Source organism: Protopterus annectens, chromosome 9.part0 (genome assembly GCF_019279795.1).
Source record: "Protopterus annectens isolate FY-2018-M chromosome 9.part0, PAN1.0, whole genome shotgun sequence".
Classification (NCBI taxonomy): Eukaryota; Metazoa; Chordata; order Ceratodontiformes; family Protopteridae; genus Protopterus; species Protopterus annectens.
In genome coordinates, this window is record NC_056743.1 from 1735243367 (window position 1) to 1735270207 (window position 26841).

A 26841-nucleotide genomic window follows, 5' to 3' on the forward strand; every position below is an offset into this window, starting at 1 on the left:
TGTGAACGTAGAACTTGTAGCCTGCTTGTGCATTCGCACCGTAGAAGCAGTCCCTCTCCGTCACCATCTTATGTATATGAACCACGCAGTTGGTGTTTTAGGGGCTATCTAAGATAAGAGAGGAAACATAGATTAATTATGAGGCTAGTATAGTGCGCTAGTCTAGGAAGCCTATGACCTATGCTTTCAATGAGGTAGTTAGCAAATCTCTTACATAGAGGTTGATTTCAAGTTTCAGTTCATAGTAAACATAATATGTACATCATTAATAAACTTTGAGTTAGAGAAAAAGCATTTGGTTCAGTTTGTGATGTAAGCATAAATATGCACCAGTCAAACTCAATTTATAGTAAGTTAACAATAAAACTATATCCTTATTAATTAAGTAGAACACTTTCTAGTAGGAGGAGCACATGCAACGTTAATCAAATTCCCATACAGTGCACTAGAAGATATAGTTTAACACAGATATGTATTGGAAACTACAGTCGCTAATACAAGCATTCCACAGGGCAATCAGCAAATCATCTAGATAAAAAATGACTAAGCCTCAGTAGTTATACACATCTGTTAACCAGTTTTAGATAAGAAAACTGCAATGCCAAAGTCAGATATAAATTTTCTTTCTTTAGCTGCTTGCAACATAAAATAAAATGCTGTCGCCTAGAGCTCATAACTTTTACATTACAGGAGCTGTTTAGAATGCTATCGCCTAAAGCACAATGCTAATTCACAAAAGTCTTTCTCATAAATGGTTATTTAAAACTGCAACGGAATATTCAGCTTACATTGTATAACTCAAACTGCATTTCTGTTGCAGTAGATCGCTATCATTAGCGTAAACGATAGAGAACTCCTTCTTAAAGTATGAGAGCAGTTAGGATAAACAGTACACAAATTGCACATACAGATTTGCTGATACGGAGGTTTTTTAGCACAAAAACTATACAGGTTTTCATTAGGTAAATTTCATACCTTAGGCAGGAGCAGGCGACCGAGCAGGAAACCACACAACAGTACCCCTCTGTTTGGTTTAATTTTGAAAAATGGCGGCAAGACTGTTAGGAACTAAGAAAACTCTCTGACGTCAGGGGTCATGGTATAATAAACAATAAACAACCAGCAGGGCTTCTCAACTCAGCAAGACCAAGGAAATATCTTCTGCCAAAAGATTTCTGTTCCTGGAATTTTTTATTGTAAAAGCACAGCAAAAGCAGCTCAAGTGCAGATTAAACAACAAACTAATTCCATGGATAATTTGCCTTTTGCAAAGAGATATGGAGGCACCCAGTACTAGAAAAGCCAACAGAGAAATGACATTCTTGCCACAAAATTAAATAAAAGCTTTAAAAATGCTGAAAACAGTACTGATAATTGTACAAAACAAATACAAGTTAAGTTAATCAAGAAAATATTGTTATAATAGCTTGAATGTCTCTGGATGCAGATGAAACACTGGAAAAACATTGCAGAGTTATTTATAAGTGAAAGACCACAGATCCATTGTCATCAGCATTCATTTATGAAGCTGGTAATGCACTCCCTCATTCATGATTGCATCCTGCTAATAGTTTTTACTTGTGCGTACCTCTTAGCTGTCCAGAAGTATGCAGAATGTCCCGATTTCTTGCCTTACATTTTTGAGCTCTCCATCATAAAAAAATGTGCTTTTCTGGCAAATCTTTGAAGACTGCATTAGCCTTGTTTCTAATACTAAGCGAATAAGAGGTGTGAAGCTAGGCAGTGACCTACTTTCTTTCTTTCTTTCTTTATTTATTTAATTGTGTCTGTTTACCAGGAAAGACAGACTGGGCAAACCCATTTCTGCAGACGTATAGGAAGAAAAGCTTCAGTAAAACATTCTTAATAAATGTTTTTTTTTTTTTTTTAATTCTATCTGTTGGCCTGGTAATCCAAATGGACAAATTGTCCCTTTTCAGGGGAAACCTGGGAGGACTGTTTGATTAAGTGACTTGTTCAGAGTTACACAGCAGAAAAAAGAATTCAGAATGAGTCAAACTCATACCATGGGCACAGGAGGCAATTCATTAACAGCACAGAGGATTCATTCTCTGCACTAAATGAGAATACAAAATTGTTTCCCACAGATTATGATTTGGCTTTGTCCCTGACTCTTGTACTTCAGTGTTGAGGGCTATGGCTGCTCTGTGGATGGAGTGTTGGCAGCCAAAAGACCAAAACATGGAAGATATCCTCCCCCCACCACCCCTTTTCAGCAGCATGTAAGCATGGCTTTCTGAGATTTGGTGAGTGCAACTCTGTGGGCAGTTATGCTCCTGCTTTTAACTTGTAAGTACTTGGTTCTTAGCATCCTGTAGTGGAGCCTGTTTGTTTGTGCTTAATATCATCATCATCATCATCACCCCCTTTTTGCCATTTTTTTCCATGGAGTCAGTGTGTTGTGTCAACTGTCACCATCTTTCGCAAGTCATTTCCACTCTCCCAACTTCTTCTCTGGTTATGTCAGACTGCAGCAGGTCTTTTCTCATGCAATCCATCCATCCATCTCTTTGCTGGGTGCCCTCATTTCTTCTGGCCTTCAAAATGTCTTTCCCAAATCTTCATCACCAGGCTATTTTCTTCTTTGCTGTATATGTACCAAAAGCATCATAATTTGTTCCCTTTGATCTTCTCTGCAATTGCAGCTACTTCAGCTTCAGCTCCAGTACCCTCATGTTTCATCTCTCCCACAGTGTGCATCCTACCACTCACCCCGGGCACCTCATCTCCATCAGTTCTAGCTTACTCAGTTGCTCTGCCTTCACTGTAGAGGTATATTTCCATAGAGTAGTACTGTTCACACCACTGTTTGTATACCTTCATTTTCATCTTATTTGTCATTATTCTGACACTATCTACTCCTGAAACTCTTTGCCATTTGGATGCAACCCCTCTGATTCAAGTTCAACCATTTCATTTGGACTTCTCTTCTCCTCTACCACCCCTCCCAGATATTTGAAGCTGTTAACCTGTTCTGCCATTTTCCCTTCTATCTTAATTTTTAGCTTTTTTTGATTTCCTGAATCTACTGCCATGAAAACTACCCTGTCTGTGTTCTATTTCATCTCATGTGCCTTCAGTTTTGTATTCCATTCCCCTATCATTTGCTGAAGTTATTGTTCAAAGGCTGCATGTAATGCAGCATTACCTTCATACTGCAGCTTTGTGGATCTGTCCCCTCCAACCTATTTGCTAATTTGCTTCATCATCCACATGAATAGTCATGGGCTCAGAACTAAACTCTGACGGAAATACACTCCCCGGAAGTCTGAGCAATATTTGTACTTTTACTATTGGTTCCTTGTACATAGCTTGTATTAATTTTACCAATGTTTCTGTGACTTTATACCACATCTGGACTGCCCAAATCAGCTTTCTTGGGACCTTGTCATATACTTTCTCCAAGTCTAGGAATGCCCAGTTGGACTCTTTCCATATTTCTAGCTTATTCTCAACTGTCTGTTGTACTGCAAACACTGGGTCAGTTGTGGTACATCTTGATCTGAATCCAAACTGCTCATCTCCCAACTTTATTTTCTACTTTTTGGTGTATTCACTTATCATTCATCCTGAGTAGCACTTTCATGCATTGTGGCAGGAGTTTGGTTCCTCTAGATAGTGCCCACAGTTATGAATGTCCTCACCGCTCTTATGCACTGCCACTAGAATAGTTATTCTCCAAGTCATCTGGGGTACATCCTTCTCTCCATACTGTTATAAGTAACAAAAGGAGGCACTTCTTCTGTAATTCACTCAAAATATTGATCATATCTGCAGTGATCTCATCTAAGTCTGCTACTTTCCATGACTTCATTTTACTTAGTGTTTTTCTTACTTCTTCTAAGGTGGGCTCTTCTTACACTTTCATTGTAGGCTGTGAATGGACATTGCAACTTCACTGTTGTTTTCTTCATTTAGAAGCTCGTGGAAGTACTCCTTCCATATGCTTTAGATGTCCTGTGGACTAGTAAGCAAGTTGTTTTAGGCAGCCCTACTGAGGGTGTCTGATAACTCTCTCATTTATCTTTTCCTCTTTGCCTTCCAACCTGATATATTTTCTTTGTGCTATCTGCTAAGTTACTTTCCGGAAACAGGTAGGGTGCCTCTGATGCCTTGTTCTTTGCTATTGTCACTGCTCACTTAGCTTCTCTGTTAGCCAACCACTATTCTTTCTTAGCCTGACCTGTATTTGTCTTCCACTTTCTCTTTCACTCCTTCTATCTTTTGATAACTGCCTGGACTTCTGTATTCCATCACCAAATTCCATTATGAATCTTATTTCCATACCTGGTTCTGCCACATATCTGTTCTATAGTTCTCACACATGCTGTTTTGAGACAATGCCATCCATCTTTAATTCCACCAATTTTCTCTTTTTCCTGAGGTACTAGTGCTCTGAATGTTTTCCTTTAACTTTTCTGCTGATACTCCAGTTAACATCCAGGTCTTTAGCCTAGTCCCTGTTGACCATAGAGCCTTCTCTATCAAATGTTTGTGGCTAAATCTTGTGACCAGTGGTTCATGCTGTGGACTGATGGTTTCACAGTAGATGGCTTTGCAATATCATACTCTATCCCACTGCCCTTTCCATACTAAGAAGAAGTCTACCTGGGCTGCATGTTGCCACTCATACATAAGATCTTGTGACTGTCTGTGTTGCTGAACTATATGTTGGCCACCCTCAAGCCATTTACCAGACAGAAGTCTAGAAAGGACTCTAATTCTTTATTCCTGTTACACTACCATTGTCTCTTTGCTTGTCTGCCTGTCTGTCCAGATATGAGCATTATCAATGCCAACTGTTCTTGTCCTGCTTTATCTAACAGGTCCCGGTACTGGATGCATTATATTACTTGCTATCACAACCCTGCTATGGAGCATAATCTTCACACTGGAGTATAATTACCATGAGCTTATCATTAATACTGAAAACGGTCCCTCATCACAATTCCCACATCATTCCTCCTCTGTCTTACCCCTAATTAGTACACCCTGGATTCCAAGCCAAATGACTTTATCACACTGCCCTTCCGTCTCCTCTCCTGGATTCACAGGATGCCCAGACTCCTCCTTACCATCATGTCATCCACTTCCAAGCTGAGTCCTGTCAGTAAACCTATATTAAGTGTAGAAATCTGTAGTTCATGTTTGGCAGGTTTTATGGCCAACATTTGCTCAACAGAGCTATTCCTTGTAAACTGAGCTGAGAAACTGGACACTGGCTGCCTAGCAGGTAGGTCATTAATTCAAGGCTGCTGAGCTCTATGATGGGCACACACTGTCCATAAGATGCAAATAGACCATTCTCACCATTAGAATGGGTCTCAGTTGCAGGGCAAAGTAGGCCAGATCCACAACCCACTTATCACTGGCAAATGCCCATGCCCATTTTTGGTGACATTAGTTAGTGGGGCGAAAACACCTAACGCCAATTTTTCTCCATCAGATGGCTAGCCTTGACATGTTTGTGCTTAACAGTTCAGGAAAAAATTCTGACACTTGGTGCTTTTCCTTTAGCTTTGGCTTAACACCGCTTTATATAGTGTTTTGGTGAGCAAAGTCCTGTGACTGGCATAAGGAGGTATCAGGAAGGAATAGTAAGCACTTGTAACATACAACAGGGACTTTAATTTGGTGATTGTTGCTGAAAACAGGGTTTTCTATCTGAAAGTTTAATCAATTAAGTCATAAGAAATGCTTCTTAGTTATAAACTCTTCAGTGGCTGTTTTGAATGATGTTTGCTTACTAGCCAAATGTCCAGTCATTTGTATATAACAATGGCGTACATGGAAGACTAAGTTTTCTATGATTGACAACTCACATGGTTTAAATAAAATAATTAGCAAATTAAAATAACCTTGAACCATTCAAGAACTGCATAATCTGTTCACATACCTCATGTAAGTGCATTAGTCTGTTTGAAATAACAAGAATATGATTTGTTTGCAGTTTACCAACAACATGCATTTAGCCAAAACAAAGGTCATGTCATACTTTGCAGTAGAGATATTTTACCCAAGTTTTGAATAATGAGTTCAATCACTGTTTTGGAATATTACCTGTCCTCTTTATCTTTTATGAAAAAGGTTCTGGATGAGTACAAAAAGAAGTTTCAGTGCCTCATCAGAAGGAAGAAGAAAGAGCAGGACCTCACTACTACATCCAGCACTGCTGCCACTTTTATGATTATGTCATCATCTCAAACTGTAAGTATTACAAAATATTTTAAATGTTTAACTCATAAGGAATTACCAAACTAGCATGTTTTAGGAAAACCAGACATTTCTGTTATCACATGTGAATACAGAGCACTATAAATGGGTGCCAGGAAATTCATCAAAGGCAGTTCATATCAGCACAAACTGCGTTCAAATATTATTGAGGTTATCTTTTTCTTCAATGTTGTGAGACAAGACCATGGAGTTATCATATATAAGTTGGGGGTATGGGGTGTCTCCTGCCACATTGTGGACAAGGTGGGATTTACCTTCTGAAAAACAAAATTACTGAAAGTAGTTTTCTGCAAAATGCATTCAAGCTAATGCAGTCATGAATACTGCTGTCAACAAATCCAGATGAATCTCTAAAATTTAACTGCCTTGGCAGGGGTGTTTGGAGATGTTTGATATTTCTGTGATTCTTATGATCTCAGTTCATGAATATCAGTGATGTAAAGCAAATTCATTTTTTTACTGTTGAGCTAGTCATATTTAACTTTATTTGGCTTATTTGTATGTATTTTGTTTATTCTCTTTTTGTTTTAAATAGTTAAATAAGTTGAATCCATTTTGATGACTTTTATTGAGTGACATTGAGAGAAATAAAATATATCACATAATGTAGACTTCCATTATAGGAGTGAGACAGTTTGAGTGATGCCTTTACCTCATCCAAAGTAAGAACAATTTATAAGTTAATACTAGGCTTTTCCTGTGTGTTTTTCCTAAAATTAGGTTCTATATAAGAAATGTACCTAAAAGAACTGAGTTGTACCCATGAAAGTTAAAAAAAAAAAACATGTAATTCTCTAAAAATGAAGAAGCCATTATTGAGAAGAATAAATTGAGGTAGTCCAAACTGAGAAGAATAATGGTCACATGACAGCCAGTAACAAGCTGTCATCCACTAGTAAATTTAAAGAAAAGAGCAACTCTACACAGAAATATTCGAAATAAACATGTCCCTTGATAAATTATATTATAACCAATAATAAGTTACTAGACCTAATTGAAGAGACTTTAAATACCTAGTCAGATTGCGATTATAGGAGGAACTGCCAGCACAGCTAGCTGCTGGAATTTTGTAAATAATTATATGTCATTTGTGAATATCAAACTGATTTATACAAGATGCTTGTGTTACAAATGTATTAGAACTGTATGTCATGTGTATATCAAATTGATTTGCACAGATATTTGTGTTGAAAAGATATTTATAAAGTGCTTGCATTTGACATGTATCCTCAGTGCACCCTACTGGAGAGAACAGAAATATACATGCATTATCAAAACTGTTTAAATCCTCCCCATGAATGTTCCCTATAGTATATGTTTTAACAGAGGAAACTGGAAAGTTAACTTCAGTCCAGCAAACTTTAAAATATATCTGAAATTAAATCACTTTATGGGCTAGGTCATAAAGGTGCTATCTCACAGGTTTTAATGCAGCCAGAGGCACAGAGCCTGTACCAGGATGTTTTCTGTATTGTCTTTGGAGTGAAATAATTACTCTGGAAGTGTGGAGGTATGAAATTGTTTTATGACTTCTAGCATCTGCCACAGATCTGAGCAAAAGCCCTTGTGTATATTTTTACAGGTAGGTGTTAAATCCTGCCTGCCTCCAGTAATGGAGGATTGCATGGGAACTAGACGTCAGATGACCAGAAGTGATGTCATTCTGCAAGCTATCCCAGAAGTGATGTTTTAGATATTATTTTGAGTAGTCTCTTAGTGAGCCTGAGCATTCTGTATTCTGTCTAGGCCCTTGCAACAAGAAGGAGCATTCACCACATCATCTGACTTGCTCTATTAAGTATGTAGGGAGTAGTATAATTCTCTTAGATTCAATCAGGAATAAAGTGAAGCTTAGTTTAGATATTGTTTTTCTTATCTGTCTGAGCCTGTCCTTCAATGTTATTTTAAATTTTTCCTGTGATTTGAACTCTGATGTCACTGTGAATATATACTTAGTATTTTCTTGTTATTTTATTATTTATTATTAAATTTATTTAAACATTTCATTGAGGCTGATCTTTGTAGAGATATAGAGATATTTATGTTCTGAGAGTATTTGCACATGTATTTGGTGACACCGTGCGGGCCACTTCTAATAGTCTTGTTCTTGGTCAAACTACAGTTTGTATTAATATTAATTGCACTCAATATACTCGGTACACTTGTAAGAGCCTTACCTTATAGTATGGGCAGAAGGAGGCATAGCTAGTAAACCCATGCCAGCCTTTACCAGCTATGCATGTGTGTGTGTGTGTGTGTGTGTGTGTGTGTGTGTGTGTGTGTGTGTGTGTGTGTGTGTGTGTGTGTGTGTGTGTAAATCAAACATCAAAGAGTGTGTGTGTCAGCTACTTGGGTAGGGACACGAAGCACTGGTTGGACAGAGTGGGTGCTGGAGGTCTTGGCTTGGACACCCAGCTGAGATCTCAACTCTATAGCTGTGTCAGTGGAAAGTTTTACTGGGGATCTAGAGTAAGAGGGGGAAACCAGGCCCAGACTGACTGTGTTCCCCATGTGTTCTTAAGGGAAATTGTCCTTAATTGTGCTTGATGCAGAGAGCTGCAACTGGAGATACTGTGTGTGTACCTGTTAACCTCTCCATGAATGCTCACCACAGGTGCCAGTGGTGAGGACTGAGTCTCCTTGATTACTGGTCTAGAGAAGGGTCACCACAAACATTACATGAAGAAGCTGTGTAAATCAGAGATAGATATGAAAGGAAGGATGGTTGGATGTGAAACCACCTATGTTCAAATCTGTAACAAAATGACTTAACTGGAAAATAAAGTGCAAATATTTAAAATATATTCTTTGTTGGTACAGCTGTCCTCAAATATCTGTAGAGTACTTATTGTATAAACTTTATGCATGATCAAATCAGCAAATGGACAAGTGCTCACCAGATTGAAATTCGATTTTTGTTCCCAAATCCTTCAGAAGAAAAATACCCAGACCAATTACTGTCAAATTTCAGACCTATAAAATTAAAAGATGCAGTAGGGTAAAAGGCTCACAATTTCCAATACTAGAATCTATGCATAGAATCACTATTATCTCCATAACAAACAATGAATGACTATTATCTCCATAACAGACAAAAGACAAACAAGCTTCGCCCTGTCTTCCAAAGTTGTAGAGAGGCTGGTATTAAATTTAAGTTCCTTTACCCTGCAATTCCAAAAATGCACTTCATGAATAGAGCTAAAGCATTCTGTGAAGCAAGTGAGGTGATCCAGGATTTAAGTCTAATCCAAGATCATGAAGGGGCCTGGTGTCACTGTCATGACAATCCCAGTCATACCCTTACAACTCAAAATCACTTTTCTTTGATGATAGACCTGTTAAACCATTTTCAGTCTTTAAAAGCTAAGTGCAAGACAAAGTGAAGGAATGCTGTATTCTTTCTAAGGGAATGATTATGGGGATGAATATAAACCACCAGATTATAGCTCTAAAGAACCAAGCATCCAATACTCAGGAGAACTAGTTTCTGCCACCCTCTGTTTTTGCTATTATTGTCTTATGGAGCAAAATGGGGCACAGGTATATTGATAATCTCTAGATTTAGTTTTGTCATTGTGATCAGTGAGATAGGGAAGATTTGCATTGGGGTAGGGACCTTCATGGGTTGTTTTATTAAGCAGTCATTGGGATTTGGTTTTGTCTTTTATCTTGGCTTATGATTAAGCTATACATGTTAGCACACTCTTTTCTTTGCTCAAAGTTTCATTGTTAGTTGGTCTATGCCCATTATTTAATAGAAGTTAGAAATCCAAGCGCTGGGGCTAGTTGTAATACTGCACCTGACTACAATTTATTGGTTTGCTTTGGTTTGCTTGTTAACTAAAATGATTTGTTTGTTTTGGTTTGCTTGTTGTGGATAAGAGTGAATGGTCCCACAGAATGATTACATTGGGATGTTCTTCCCATTGGTTTTCTTAGCTGAGGGAACAGACTTGAGGTGTTTGCTGATTTTGCTGATATAGTTTATAGACATAACAGAGATGGAAGTATGTTTTTTGTTTTCCAATTGTATTTTCTGCATTTGAGATACTGTATGCCTTGTCTGCCTTTTGAAGGACTTTTCATGTTTGCACTATTCCCCATCTTCTCCGGTATTAATTTCATCTGATGTGGTGGTAGGTATTTAGGAATGAATTGGCAGTTTCAGTTGTCTATGGTAGGGGGTGGTTTATTACAGACCTGTGAATCCAATCTTTTTATTTACACTCCTGATACCCTTTATCCCCACCTCTATGGAGACCACATCAGGTTTTCCATAGTTGTGCTTTGGCACTAGAGGAGGTTGTGGGATTCAAAGATTGATTTGTGGTATTATATCATATATATGCAGACATATATGATATATGATTAGTGGTATTGCATCATATATGCCTGCATTTAGGAAGTACTAAAATAATATTTACGTAGGTGCTCTGGCTATCACAAGGGAAGTTCTACACCCTTTATTAACTCTCAGGATTGAGCTGGTTGGTAAGAGGCTTTATTTTCTTCATGCTGGTTAACATAATTTTGGTGTAAGCAACTGCAGATGAACTAATACAGTATTACGAAATACCAAAATAGTACTCTATTTATCAATGATTTTGACTTAGTTCACAATTGATGCTGCATTGGTGAGGGCCTTAAGGAAATGTTATTAAGCAATTTAATTTACTGAGAGAAGTGTGCTAAGGCTGGGAGTGGATGACTCTCTGCTAAACATCTGTACAGAATAAGACTTGAGGGTAGTACATAAGCAATAAAATGCATACTGATGTTATAAATATCGTTTTGCTTATGACCATATCTATGGGAGTTTTTTATTGCTGTTCTAAGATCTGTGTTTTTTAGAGGGTTACTATTTTATATTTGTATTGTGTTCATAAGATCCAGGATGAGGTTTCAGTAATTAGTTGGTTTAAGCTTGCTTTAATACAGTTAAGCAGAACTTACATTGACTTGTCAGTTGGCTAGATAATCACAAATGTGAACAACACTTTGCAGAGGCTGCATTATGTGTGACCTGTTCTGATGAAAAATTTTGCAAATACTGGAGGGAATGTTACATAGTCTTTAATTTGGAAAAAGATGATGTTCACCACAAGGAAAGTATTACAAGGTTTGTACCTAGGTTAAACATATGGATGATCTAAGAGTTTTAATCTGAAGAGAACAGTGTCACTGATGACAAAGGTAGTAGACAATGTGATAGAATATATCAATAAACTACTTACCAATAATGCTGTATCAATTATGTAAACATGCTTTATGAATTCTTATAGAGTTCAAAATCTTAGTTTGAAAGTACAATAGAAAATAGGTTTATTCCAAAGTACAGGAATCATAGTACAGGAAAGTTAACTAAGGAATTAGATGAAATAGTTAATATATTTCAAGACTTTTATGCCAGAATTTCTAATATGGAGAAATGTAAGCTGCAAATGAAAACACAAATGGATGATTATACCAAAGGGATCAGTATCTTAAGTTTCAGTGAAGGGAACAGAATTCTCTTGCATAAATGGCTAAATTGGATGTCAATTATACAACGACCCCTCCGTTAATATTCCAAAATGTGCACGCTGGTTGGTCAGCATGTATGTTGTAAATTAGACTTATACTAATGGAAAAAGGTCAAGTCGCCCGGACTTTTTCCATTAGTATAAGTCTTTTTTTTTGTTGTTGTTGTTGTTGGACAGCAACGGAGAATGGAAGAGCTCCGTTGCTGTTATCTTGCTATGTTAAACAAGTTTAACATAGCGAGATATCTTAAGAAAAACAAATGAGATCTTCCTTTCTCCGTTGCTTTTTTTTTAAGATATCTCACTATGTTAAACTCTTTTAATGTAGCGAGATGCCTTTTAAAAAGCAACAGAGATCTTCCTTTCTCCATTGCTTCCACACACACAGCTCTGATGTACTGCGTAATCATATGCATGCGCAGTACATCAGAACTGCAACAGAATACTGGACAGTTGTGGAAGGAAAGCACGGAGGCATTATACAATGCCATTATTTATGAAAAGTAAGTATTTTTTTTCTTAGATAATGTCATTTATTAATAGCAATAACCCACTTCTGGGTGTGGGTAATACTGGATTTACCCACTGTTGTCTTTGTTTGGCCACTCGGGCTTCACCCTTGTGACCAAACCACACCAACCATGGGTAAATCCAGCATTACCCACACCCAGGCATGGGTTATTGCTTACATAACAAATGGGCAAGTTTATAGATCAATATGGTAGTTCCATCAAGGTATGATCAAGGTATGGGAATTAGCAGAAGCAAATAAATGGATTATTTGGGAATGGTTTTTCACAGTCAGTTACTGGAAGAAAAAAAGAGAGACAAGCTCCATTCAAATGGAAAATGCAATTTTTTCAGTTATACTGAAGGAAGGTGAAAATAAAAGATAGTTTTTAGACTTATCTCAATCCTCAGTCATGATTTTAAAATGCTCATGACCCTAATCGCTAAAGGAGTTGCAAAAGTCCTACCAAATTTAATGGGTAAGTATCAATGCAGATTTATAGAGGGTAGGAAATCTTTTAATAATATAAATAAAACATTAATAATACAGAAGGATACACAGAGGAGGAAACCCCCTTTGTTATTGGCTACACTAGATGCAGAAAAAGTTTTTGACAGAGTGGATTGTGATTTTCTAATGTGTGTTTTGGCAACATTATTTTTAACATATTTATTGAATTATCACTTCTGACATGGACAGATTTACATTTATATAAAATTAATCAAACTGTATCAACAAGTTCATATTAACAAACATTATACTTCACATATATTGCAATATATCTTATAACCAAAGGAGCATTACATAAATTATTCAGTTTCTGCCCCCCCCCCTTTTTAAACAACAAGCATCTTTATTAAATCATCACTTATGACATAGGTAATCATACATTTATATAAAAGAGAACAAACCACACCAACACAATTCTAGCAGCTTTAAGTCCTACCCTCTTTTAAACCTCATTCCTCCCCTGAATATACTAATCCCTCAATTCTCATTTTTTCCTATGTACTTTGCTCCTGCCCTTTTCTAAAGTTCTTAGTTCCAGTTGTTTTATCTCTGTTACTATATTCACTACTTCTAATATAGTCATTTTACATTTTGATTTCCATTTTCTAGTAATTGCTTTTTTGTCATCCACCATAATTAGACACAGCAAAGCCTTACCATGCCTAGCCAATTGTGATTCTGCATCATAGATCAGAAAAATATCCTTCCTCACACCAATCTGCCTACCCAGCATCCCTGACAATGCATCCCACAGGGAATCTTTAAAGTCTGCCAACTCACCACACTCCAGCAAAATATGTTCCCAGTTATCTCTTTCTTCCCCATCACACCTCCAACATTTACTGTCTACCTGAGGAAAAATCCTCTACAACGAAACAATAGGAGGATATATGTATATCTCCCAAATATGCAACCAAATCTAGAAAATGAAGGATCTTTTAATGCATGCAATCCAATGAAACTCTCAAGGATTGCACTCTAATTTCCCATAACTGTACCCTGGGCTTTTTGACAAACTCACATTATACCTTCACACTTCAAATGTTCATATCTATGAAGCCATAAACTCAGTAAAGAAATACTAATATCAAATTGTTAATGACAAACAAATATTTGCAGTAGTGGTATTTATTTGATTTTAGGTCTAAAACTGAATTTTATACATCATAACAAGCATAGTAAATTTAATTCAGTTGCATTGTGTAAATGACTTACAATATATCTGTAATCACTTTGTTTATTTATCTGATTGCTTTTATATGAGACTATGCAGATAGAGATGGAATACTAGTACAGTTGTATTGCCCATGATGCAAACTTTAAGATTACATATTTAAATTGTTTGTATGTCGTATAGTTTTGGAGTTATTAATGTAAATTTGAACAGATTATATCAGATGCCTACAGACATTAGTAGGATGTAACTGCAGAAACCCCTAAAGGTGATATTAAGCTGCAAAGAGTTAAAAAAGGAATACAGCAAAGATGCCCTATCTCTCCCTTACGTCTTGCATTATGTATCATACTCCTGGCCATGCAAATCAGATCTTCATCTATCCAGGGTTATGGCTAGGCAGTGTTCAACAAAAAATAACATTATTTGTGGATGATATCATTATTTATTTGCCATATCCTGAATTAGCCATTCATAGATGATATAACTATTGAGGGATTTTCAAATTATATCAGGGTAAAAGGGGTCATAAAAAGAATGAGATGTGATTATGAAGCATGCTAGCTTGCCTGCACAACCTATGTAAAAAGACACAAGAAAGGAAATAATTTAACAAATTAGAGATAGTAAGAAGCTTAATATGAACTTGGATAGTAAGATTCAGTTTGTTAAGATGTTTTAGCCCCCTTGATAGTTTACATACCTCAGTTCTATTTCTATACCTTTGAAGAAAAACTTACAATGTGGTGGGAAAAGTTAACATTATCCCCAGAAGACGAAGAATTGGCTTTACCAGATCTTGAATCTACATAACATGCATAGAGCAGACATTATGCCATAATGGAAACAAACAGACTTTATCAAATTGAAAGGGGGGATGTCTTCCAAGCACATGAAAAGATTAAGATTCTGGATGGAATCAAGTAAAAAATGGACATAATCATGCATAGTATCATATATATGAAGCAGCAAAGAAGATACTCAGTAATAAACAAGTAAAACTGGAGAAATTATCATTTCATTAGGGCTGCAAATAGATAAGACCCTTAAAGGGGTCTGGGAGTGCTGGAAATGATTGGTATAAGCATGATAAAAAACAAAAATTTTGAAGCAAACTCAGGATGGGGGTGTTATTTTAGATTGAGGCCAAGCAAAATACACATTTAAATTTTCAATGAATGGTTACTTATGTTTTCGTAGACTGATTGTAAAAAAGACTGTCCATAAGAGAGTGATCACCATACAGGTAGAGATGCCTGAGCTGGTAAAGTTTTTAACAGAGCAAAGGACCTCATCTCCTAATATAAGATGTATTATAAGCAGGGCCCTATAGATATGTATTCCACAGTATTTGTTTTGCACCAAATCATGCAACAAAATTTAGAACATTTAGTATTTTTTCATGGATGTATCTTCACCACTTCTTTTATACCCAGTTAGGTTGGCCAATATAGCCTAACACACTCAGCTCAACTAGTCACCTGGCAGTATAAACACTGGTTCTAGGTGATTTGGTCACACTGACTGAGGTTGAAGTAGTACCCAAGCCACATATAGAAATGATTAAAAGGGGATAATGATGGTGACAATGTTGTCTTGTTGCAGCTGTTATGGCTAGTGATAGGAGCCATGTCTTTTGGGACTGCCCTGAGCAACAGGATATTGAAAATTTGGTACAAAAGCTAGTAGACTAGATAGCAGGGCTTCTGGTGGTTCTATCCAATAAGCTATTTCTGTTAAGCTGTGATCTATAATTAGTGGTCAGAAATTAGCAGAAGGTATGACCTTTATTTATTTCTACTAGCAGCTATGAAAAGTAAAACAAGGAAATAGAAATCTACAGAAACAAAATGCATAAGAGATGTACCCGGGATTATACAGGAAACTAAATTATCTGAATTACATACAAGCAGAGGCAAGGAAGGAAGTGAGTTTTAAAGAAATGGATTGCCTGAAACCTGAGTCAGTAAGATTAATTAAATTTAACAATGAAGCTGTGAGAATTGAACTAGGGTTAGGAAAAATGAGGAGTGGAAGGGCATGACTACAGGGACATGCTAAGGAGAACAAAACTTGATTACTTATAAGTTTAAACTGATGTATGAGTTGCTTACTTTGACATTAAGAGTTAATTGCAACTAATAGCTTCTTCTATGCTTGTCATTATTGACCAGAATCTATTACTAACTCTGTCTAAGTAATAATATTTGTTTTAAATGTTGAACTTATTTCTATAATAAAGTGGTGCACTAAAAATAAATATTAATTGAAAAATACAGTGTAACAACATAATTAAAAATTATAATGCAATGTGATATATGATGTATTAAAGGCTATCACAAGAAAATATACATATTAATATCAGAGTCACATTAGCACAGCTCTACTTTTCTGTTTTTTCTTTCTTTCTGTTTTTTTTTACCCTAGCATTGATTTATATATAGAGTTAATACTTCAAACATTAAATGGTGATTCTAGAAAAAAAATGTCCTGTTTCATCTATAAAATATTTTGATTATTTCCCCAGCCATATTATTTATATATGTTTAGTAATTCCTAGGCAATATAGTGAGGAGACAAAGGAATACACCAGGAAACTGTGATCTCTGATTCAGTATGTATTCATTCACAGTTACAGTTGTGTAATTGCAAGTGTCACAGTTATGGCCTACAGAATGTCAGTACATATTAAGTCAGTGCTGTACACATCTTGCAGAAAGAGCTACAGCATAACCCAAGCTAATATACTGAACAATATTTCTGAAACACCTGCAGTGGGAGACAGCTGCAAAATAAACTTTAAATCTGTGGAGAAAAATGTGAATGTCGCAAAGGTGCTAATTGGTTGTGAAGTGTTATATCTGGCTTTGTGGCTGGTCATTGGAAATGATCTGTTGCAACTTGAACATCTATGGGAAGAAAGTGAGAGGGAGAGAATAGTGAGACTTGAAAACTCCCAGACAGGTTTTAGGTAGCATGGAATTAATGGCCTAAGATTGCTAACTGTTGGATTACAAAGTATAACAAGCTATGATATTAGATGCAAGGCCAGCATTTTGGAATTTGACAGCATGGGACAGTGCTACTCTTGTTGAGGGGTTATAACTGTGTATACAAATTCTGATTAGCAGAGTGAGGTTTGATGTTGCCTTGTGAAAATAAGAAATACAGTGTGCAGCTCTTTGTTGATATCGAACAACCCTATACAATAGAAAGCTGGAAAAAAATAAACAAGAGTCTGAGGTATTTGATTCAGATGACATTCAAAATATTTGTTTTGCTAAGTGTTTTTGGCCTTCACTTATGAAGGGGTAATGCAGAGTACAGCAGTATAGGAGAAGTGTCAAAAATATTGTCATTCTTTTGTAAAAATGGATGTGTGCTGCTTTAAATTAAACAATGTTATAGTTGGGGAGATATCATTACAAAGAAGTGTACCGTGTATGCAATAAGGCACAAGGAGGTTTACTTGGTACAGATGTTAGTGTACATCAGGGGTGTTGTAAGGCTCACCTTCAAGTACATTAATGCACTTATAAAATGTCTAAAGTTTACAATCAGTAGTTTATGTAGGATAATGATATCTTTTGTAGACTATTTTAATTTGGATATGACTGGAACCGCCTCCACAATCGCTTATGTCATTGACTCTAGATATTTGTTTGTATACTTATAAGGAGGGGGATATGCTAACCCTAGGTCTAGGCATCAGTCAATACTCTCAATCCTCCTGCATGCAACCCATCCTCGACAGGGCATAACCAACATGCAGCACATTCTGACACTACAAGAAACACAACTACAAAAGGGGGTCACTGAACAGGCAAGCAGAAGCACTTACAGCAGCAAATATGAGGCAGTGCATCTGGTAACATCTTGACCATAGGTGCCTCCATAAACAGACATTCATCTATTCCAGTCATCAGGCTGAGCAAACACAAAATAATAGCTGCCTCTCAGGGGTCAGAATCTGCAGTGTCACATGGGCCCTCAAGACCCTTCACCCCAGGTACAGTTATTTATTTATTTATTTGCATTTGTTTACAGGAAACTCCAACTGGGCCAGGAGCCCATTTTCAGTGGAGAAAATCTCTACAGAAATATAAGCAAAATATAATAATTAGAAAGTACAATAGTATACATACAGTAAGATGCAGAGTACACATAATTTAGTTAATCTATACAAAGTAGTATTAAATACAGTTTACTAGTAGATGTTGTTGTGTCTTTCGGCTTATCCCGGTTAGGGGTCACCACAGTGGAACTCCGGTCCGCTAATGTTTGGTAGTGGATTTTTACGTGCCGAGTTACCAGCCCTGACACACAACCTTCAACGAAGGCACGCCCATTCATGCATGCCATGCCTCCACACAGAAGATGCTCTAGCTGAGAATCAAACTGGACAACATCTTGCTGTGAGGCGACAATGCTTCCACAGCACCACTACCGCATACAGTTTACTAGTAGATACAGGTTCAAAAAGAAAAAACACGCAAGCATTCCAGTGAAGATCACTGTGAGAAAAATAAAATTAGTACTATGTACATATTAAATAATAGTTATGAACAAATGAGATTTCCTTTATATATATTTTTGAGTAACACTGAGGAGAGGAAGAAAATGAAGTAAGGAGTGGACAGTGTGTTGAGACACTTATAGATATCTTGTCAGTCAGGTTTGGCGCAGGAGCAATGCCATTTCTTGGATAGATGTTCAAATAGTAGTTGTATAAAACTGGTAGATTCAGGTGTATTTTTCAGGGTGTGGGGTAGACAGTTCCATAATTTGGCTATTTGATTTGAGAATAGGGCTTTACCATGAGTGTTGTTAGCTTTGTTTACTATGAGAAAGTTTCTGTCTGCAGATCTTAGACTTCGTGGGCATGAGTAGGGAACAACGAGTTCCTTGAGGGATGGGCAATTGTCAGGATGGAAGATGATATTGTGTGTGAATTTAAGTTGGTAGAGATGGAGAAGGTTAGGTAGCTTGAGACAAATTAATTTATGTAAAGCAATACAATGGTGGATTTGGTGGGGACGGTTGGCTGTAAAGTGGGCAATTTTGTTGTAGCAAGTTTCCAATTTGGTTAAGTCTGATTTTTTAAAGTTGGTAAAGAGGGGAAAGCATATAGGAGAATAGAGAGGAGGAAGATTCTAGATATGGCTAGTCTGGTATTATCAGTGAGGAAAGTTCCGTGAGCCAAGTTTGATGTGGACTTTCTTAATTGTAATGGTTATATGTTGGTCAAATCTGAGTTTGTTGTTGATTGTCATGCTAAGGAGTTTTGTATGCCCAACTGGTTGGATGACTGTGTTGTTTTCTGAGAGAATGGTGAAAGGAGGGGAGTGGGTGATTGTTTGCTACTGGTAAATAGCATTAACTGTGCCTTTTTGGGGTTGAAGATTAGTTGTTATTTACTAAGATATGTTTTTTATATTATTAAAAGCTTGTTGGGCTACTATTTGGAGGACGGATAAGGTATCTGCTGAGCAGATTAAAGTTGAATTGTCTATATACTGAACTACTTTAGTGTGAGATGTGGATGAGGCTAGATCATTAGAGAAGATGGTGTAAAGAAGAGGTCCTAGTATGGACCCTTGGGAGACTCCAACCGAGACAGGCAGAAGTGATGAAAGTTTGGATTTCCATCTTACTGCTTGTAGTCTTTCAGAAAGATAGCTTAGGAACCAGGAGATAGAAGTCTTTGATAGGTTTAGTGAGACAAGAGTATTAAGGAGTTTCTGAAGGGAGACAGTGTCAAATGCTTTTGACATGTCTAGGAAGATCAAACACAAACAACAGAAAACTGAGCCTCCAACACGCGATTTTTAAATATAAAAGAACAGATTTATTAAGCACTTTTGGAAGGGTTAATACCCCTCCTTCCTCAGAATAAAAAGTGAACAAACAAACACGGAATGCAAGCTGCAATACTATTTAAACTAATTAGTATCAGGTGATCACTCAAATTCATTAATTCAATTAAACTAGTGTTGCACAGCAACCTAGTAGTAAATACTTACTTCTATTGGAATAGTGTATCATGTTAACAAAGCTACACTAAATTAAATGGGAAAACATTAAAATGCTTATGAACAAGCATATAAACCTAGTATTTAAAACATATAATAAAAACACATACTTCATTACTAATCATAATTTGTTACAAAAAATATATATATAAATTACCAACCTAAACTAGATTAAATACATTAAATACAACATGTCAACCAGGGCTCACTTAACTAAATTCAATTACTTCCAGTAGCTCAAGAGGTATAATTCTACAGGATGTATTTGTTGAATGACAAAGTTAACTAACTAAGTATTATCTCCTTATGGCTATCTTTTTAATGCTAATTTCCTCAAAATAGATGTTATGGAAATTTGTTCATTCAAACCTGGAGAAAAATGGGCCGCCGTCCTTATTTGCAATACAACTCCTCCATTTCAAATTGGATCTGCCAAGGACCCACAAGTGGGGCATCATCCACCTGTTTCAGTACAAAAAACTGAAACTGGTGGCTTGGGTGTTTGATAATGTGGCAAGCTAAAGCATTAGTAGGTTCGTTCTTAGAAATAGCGTAATTATGTTCATACATACGCTGTTTTAACCTACGCTCGGTCTTACCGATGTAGAAGGCCTGACATGAGTTACAGTTTGCCACATAAACAATTGCTCGAGAGTTGCAATTGTATTTACCATTCACTCTGTATTCAATGTTGTTAATTTTGACAGAAGATCCCTCCTTAATGAATTTACATTGTTTGCAAAAGCCGCATTTACTCATACCAAAGGCCGAAGTTCTCATCTTAGGTTTTCTGGCTTGCAAAAGAGTTTTTAAATTAACTCCTCTTCTAAATGTAATTGCTGGAGGTACTTCAAACTGATCATGAAAATCCCTGTCACTTGACAAGATTCTCCAATTTTTACACAAAATGTCCTTGATGAAAAGGTGATCTATGGAAAATGTGCACAAGAACCTCATATTGTGTTGATGGTTTGTTCGAATAAGGTTTCCCTTAGGCGTACTATCAACCTCGACATCAAACGTAGATGTTAACCGAAAATCTAAAATGGGATGAAAATACCCTACACTGCACTTAGAGACTACTTCCTCCCTTATCTCGCTTACTAGATGGTAAGGATATCCTCTTTTCAAGAACATTTCAAACAAATTATTACATTCCTCCAAAAAATCAGCCTCATCCGTAACCATCCTGGCCGCTCGTACCATCTGCCCTTTAACTACAGCTCACTTTTGATGGTACGGATGACAGCTGGAGAAATGTAGGAAGCCATTGGAATATGTTGGCTTCCTATAAATTCTACTAGTAAACCTCGAGTTCACTTTGTCCTTATATAACAAGATGTCTAAAAAGCTAATACTAGTGTCATGGAACTCAAACGTGAACTCCAAAAAGTGGGTTAATCCAGAAATAGTTGCAACAAAGGTGGGAATGTCCTCTGATACTCCTTTCCATAAAAAGAACATGTTGTCCTGGTACCTAGTGTACCAGGTGATGTTTCTCTTAAAATCAGAGTTGTGAAAAAGTAAAGTGCTCTCCCAATGGGCCATAATGCAATTAGCAAGGCCCCTCCGCAGGGTGAACCCATCGCCACGCCTGACGTCTGAATGTAAGTGCGTCCTTCAAAACCAAAAAAGTTAGAACCTAAAATCATTTCTAGGAGTGTTTCAACTAGGCAGATGGTGTTCTCATTAATATTTCTTGCCCACAAAAATCCCTCATCCACTCAAGTCCCAAATTATGTGGGATCACCGTATAAAGGTCCTTGACGTATACCGTAAGAAGGACATACTCTGGGTTGAATGATATATCATTAATTTCACCCAGAAAACTCCACGAGTCTTTACAAACTTGTTTTTCTTTTGCGATGAGTGGTTTAAGAATGGAGTCTATGTATGAGGCTGCAGCACTCAAAATCAACCCTCTACCGTCGACAATAGGTCTAAACGGAGGGTCTTTTTCTGATTTATGAATTTTTGGGACCCCAAAGAACTCTGGCAATTTGGGTGATGTCATAGTTAAATATCTATGCAGGTCCATATCGATAGTATTTTCTAAAAGTAAGTCATCTAACGTACTTCTAACTTTAGCATAAGCCACATTAATCTCGTTAGTGCTAACCTCCTGATATGGACCCATTTCCAAATGGGCTAACATTTTGTTGACATATGTACAATGATCCATAAAAATGAGCCCATTCCCCTTATCGGGTTTCATGACTCTAATATTGCATTCCCTCAAGATCTTAATAAGGTTCCTTTCCTGCGGGGTGATGTTAAGCCTGGGTCCTTTACCATGGTCATTTTTAGCCGCCAAGTGCCTTAAATCCAACTCACAAGCCAGATCAAAGATTTTAAGTTTCTCCTGTAGTGAAGGGTTAAAGACACTGGCTATTCTAAAATTATTAAGCAGTGTGGGCCTGTCTCCTAACATAATTCTTAGGTTTAACTTACGTATGAATAATTTAACGTCAATGATAGTCTTAACCAGATCAAAATGAGTGTCTGGAACGAAAGTTAAACCTTTCGAAAAAAAGTTACATGTGTTTTGATCAATTTCAAAAGTGGTATAGTTGTAAATCTTAAAGTCACCTTCAGTACTATACACAATAACCAATGATGGAGGGGGTTTAACTATCTCCTCTTCTGATTCCGCTTGTTCGTCGGAACACATTGATTTTTGTTGGATCTCAAGTTCCTCTGGTGAGTGTTCTGTCCATGGCAAAAATCCTGGACATTTTGTGCCTCAGGCATGTTGGTATTATGTGTACGATTACCATTACTTTCCCTGTGATTAGCAAAATTATTGTCATTCATTTGATTTAGGTTATTTGCTCCCTGGTTAACATCAGCATCTTGACAAAAATCTCCTTGTTCTAAATGCTGAAGTGGGTTGGTCTGACAAAAGGGTACCTCTCGTACTACTTGGTGGTTACTTTTAGGTGTGTTAATTGTTCCTCTAAACCCAAACTTAGTTTGAGTAACCAAAGGGGGCATAGGGTAGGCTTTGTGGTTAGCATATTGATGCAAGTCTCTCTTAATTTTCTTTTCTTTATTAGCTGACAGTTTTTTCATGGTTGCATCAATGCTAGAAAAAATGCGTGTGTATTCATATTTGTAGCTTGGAAAATCGGAGCTGTCCTTAATGTCCATTGCCAAAATTTCCAAGTCCTGTTGGTACTGCTCAATTTGCTCTAAGTAGTAGCCAATTAAAACTCGCATAAAGTCAAAGCCTTGTTTATCGAATAAATCCAAAAGTCTGTTATGGAAACTTGAACCATTAATTAATCCTACTGGAAATCTCCATTGCCTTAACCCTTTTGGCACTATCTTTTTATCAAGACACTCCTCAAGGTAAGCCACCTCCAACTGGAGTTTCTTACATTTAAACAACTTATAGTCCAGTTCACTAATGAGAACCAAAATGTCAGAATTTAAATGTGCACTTTCACTTTGTTGTAAAAACAAACCCTCGGAATTGGGCCTATTGCATTATGGCCCATTGGGAGAGCACTTTACTTTTCCACAACTCTGATTTTAAGAGAAACGTCACCTGGTACACTAGGTACCAGGACGACATGTTCTTTTTATGGAAAGGAGTATCAGAGGACATTCCCACCTTTGTTGCAACTATTTCTGGATTAACCCACTTTTTGGAGTTCACGTTTGAGTTCCATGACACTAGTATTAGCTTTTTAGACATCTTGTTATATAAGGACAAAGTGAACTCGAGGTTTACTAGTAGAATTTATAGGAAGCCAACATATTCCAATGGCTTCCTACATTTCTCCAGCTGTCATCCGTACCATCAAAAGCGAGCTGTAGTTAAAGGGCAGATGGTACGAGTGGCCAGGATGGTTACGGATGAGGCTGATTTTTTGGAGGAATGTAATAATTTGTTTGAAATGTTCTTGAAAAGAGGATATCCTTACCATCTAGTAAGCGAGATAAGGGAGGAAGTAGTCTCTAAGCGCAGTGTAGGGTATTTTCATCCCATTTTAGGTTTTCGGTTAACATCTACGTTTGATGTCGAGGTTGATAGTACGTCTAAGGGAAACCTTATTCGAACAAACCATCAGCACAGTATGAGGTTCTTGTGCATATTTTCCATAGATTACCTTTTCATCAAGGACATTTTGTGTAAAAATTGGAGAATCTTGTCAAGTGACAGGGATTTTTATGATCAGTTTGAAGTACCTCCAGCAATTACATTTAGAAGAGGAGTTAATTTAAAACTCTTTGCAAGGAAAACCTAAGGTGAGAACTTCGGCCTTTGGTATGAGTAAATGCGGCTTTTGCAAACAATGTAAATTCATTAAGGAGGGATCTTCTGTCAAAATTAACAACATTGAATACAGAGTGAATGGTAAATACAATTGCAACTCTCGAGCAATTGTTTATGTGGCAAACTGTAACTCATGTCAGGCCTTCTACATCGGTAAGACCGAGCGTAGGTTAAAACAGCGTATGTATGAACATAATTACGCTATTTCTAAGAACGAACCTACTAATGCTTTAGCTTGCCACATTATCAAACACCCAAGCCACCAGTTTCAGTTTTTTGTACTGAAACAGGTGATTGATGCCCCACTTGTGGGTCCTTGGCAGATCCAACTTGAAATGGAGGAGTTGTATTGGCAAATAAGGACGGCGGCCCATTTTTCTCCAGGTTTGAATGAACATATTTCCATAACATCTATTTTGAGGAAATTAGCATTAAAAAGATAGCCATAAGGAGATAATACTTAGTTAGTTAACTTTGTCATTCAACAAATACATCCTGTAGAATTATACCTCTTGAGCTACTGGAAGTAATTGAATTTAGTTAAGTGAGCCCTGGTTGACATGTTGTATTTAATGTATTTAATCTAGTTTAGGTTGGTAATTTATATATATATTTTTTGTAACAAATTATGATTAGTAATGAAGTATGTGTTTTTATTATATGTTTTAAATACTAAGTTTATATGCTTGTTCATAAGCATTTTAATGTTTTCCCATTTAATTTAGTGTAGCTTTGTTAACATGATACACTATTCCAAGAGAAGTAAGTATTTACTACTAGGTTGCTTAGCAACACTAGTTTAATTGAATTAATGAATTGGAGTGATCACCTGATACTAATTAGTTTAAATAGTATTGCAGCTTGCATTCCGTGTTTGTTTGTTCACTTTTTATTCTGAGGAAGGAGGGGTATTAACCCTTCCGAAAGCGCTTAATAAATCTGTTTTTTATATTTAAAAATTGCGTGTTGGAGGCTCAGTTTTCCGTTGTTTGTGCTTCACTGGTTAGTCGTGTCTTTTGTGGATTGATGTCTAGGAAGATTGATGCTACTTACTGGTTTGAATTTCTCAGTTGGTTAATGGTGTTAGAGAAATTAATCAGGGCTGTGGTGGTGCTGTGTTTTGGTCTGAAACCATGTTGCGAGGGAGAGATAAGGTTGTGAGATATCAGGTATTGTAGTAATTGGGTGTGGATACATTTTTCCAGTATTTTGACACAGTGGCAAAGAATTGCTATAGGTCTGTAATTGTTTAATTCTGTTGATGTTCCTCCTTTACCTAGAGGTGTGATATAGGAAACTTTCCATAATTTTTGGACATATTGTTCTGCTATAGAACTATTTACAAGAATGGAGATAGGCAGAGCTATGGCATCAGCTGAAAGTTTGAGGTACTCATTGGGGAGTTGGTCAGCTGCTAAGGAAGAAGGTTTCATTTTTTCAGCATTGTTCTTATGGTGTTATTTGGGACAGGTTTGAGGTCAAAAGAGTTTTTAGTTTCCACATTTGGTGGAAGAGATGGTGGGGTGGAATTGTTCCCTGCAACTAAGGAGAGGATGGTGTTTATAAAGTAGGTGTTGATTTGTGAGGCAATACTCACACATTGGTTGTTGGTTCTGGGGTTGTGGCTTTACCTGAGAGGAGTGAGTTAATTGCTTGCCAGAACTTTTTGGGATTGCTTTCATATTTGTTTTTCATAGATGTATAATGTGTTTTTTGTCTAGTTTGATCTAGTTTGATCAATTATGACCTCGTCATTGCACATGTGAGAGTACATGACTTGAGACACACCTCCATATGAGGATGCACATGATGGAGCTCTTAGAATATGCATCCAAAATGGGTGTGAAACTATTATTGAGCTATGTCGTAGTGATGCTGCAATACAAACACAAAGGAACACCATTCCAAATTATAGCCAATGCCATACTCCTATTACTGAGCATAAACGTTCAATGTATCTGTAATAAAACCAAAGATCTACATGCATGCATATTGTTCTATTGCCTTGACATAGTTGTCACAACAGAAACCTGGCTAAAACCAGAAATATGTGACAATGCAGGCTTCAATATTATCATGCTAGTCAGATTGCAAAAACAAAAAGATGGAATAGCAGTTAATTTCAACAACACAATAAAACTAACCCCATACCCTCATAGAAACTCACAATTTCATAAAATAAGAGTTTTTAGCCACTCATTTTAAACTCAACAATATCAAATCCATCTATTTAATAGACCTTTGCATCCCCTTGGAAAGAATCTAACCACACTATATGAAATCTTGCACTTTATGTATATAAACACTATTCTTAGATGATATAAGCATTGAATGGAAACAAACCAGCCTAAATTCACCAGGTCTGAATCTACATTGTTTCTCTGAACTAATAAATGAAATCACCTCAATAAAAATAAAATAAAACAAAAAAACTCAAGCAGATTAATAACACTAGACTGAATCCTGACAAGTAAACCCAGTAATATTAATGTAGTGGAACTCTACCAGACATTACCAAGGACCCTCTACCTATTAACATAATCAGGCAGTGGCTT

The 26841-nt window shown here is 36.8% G+C and overlaps 1 protein-coding gene across 1 annotated transcript in view; it reads left to right on the plus strand.

The window, feature by feature from the left end:
* LOC122812233 (adhesion G protein-coupled receptor E2-like) overlaps positions 1-26841 on the plus strand; it is a 1024993-nt gene that overhangs the window by 802087 nt on the left and 196065 nt on the right. Inside the window, exon 11 of the mRNA XM_044084590.1 lies at positions 6109-6228. The gene's annotated coding sequence lies outside the window, so the exon portion shown is untranslated. The remainder of the gene's footprint in view (positions 1-6108; positions 6229-26841) is intronic.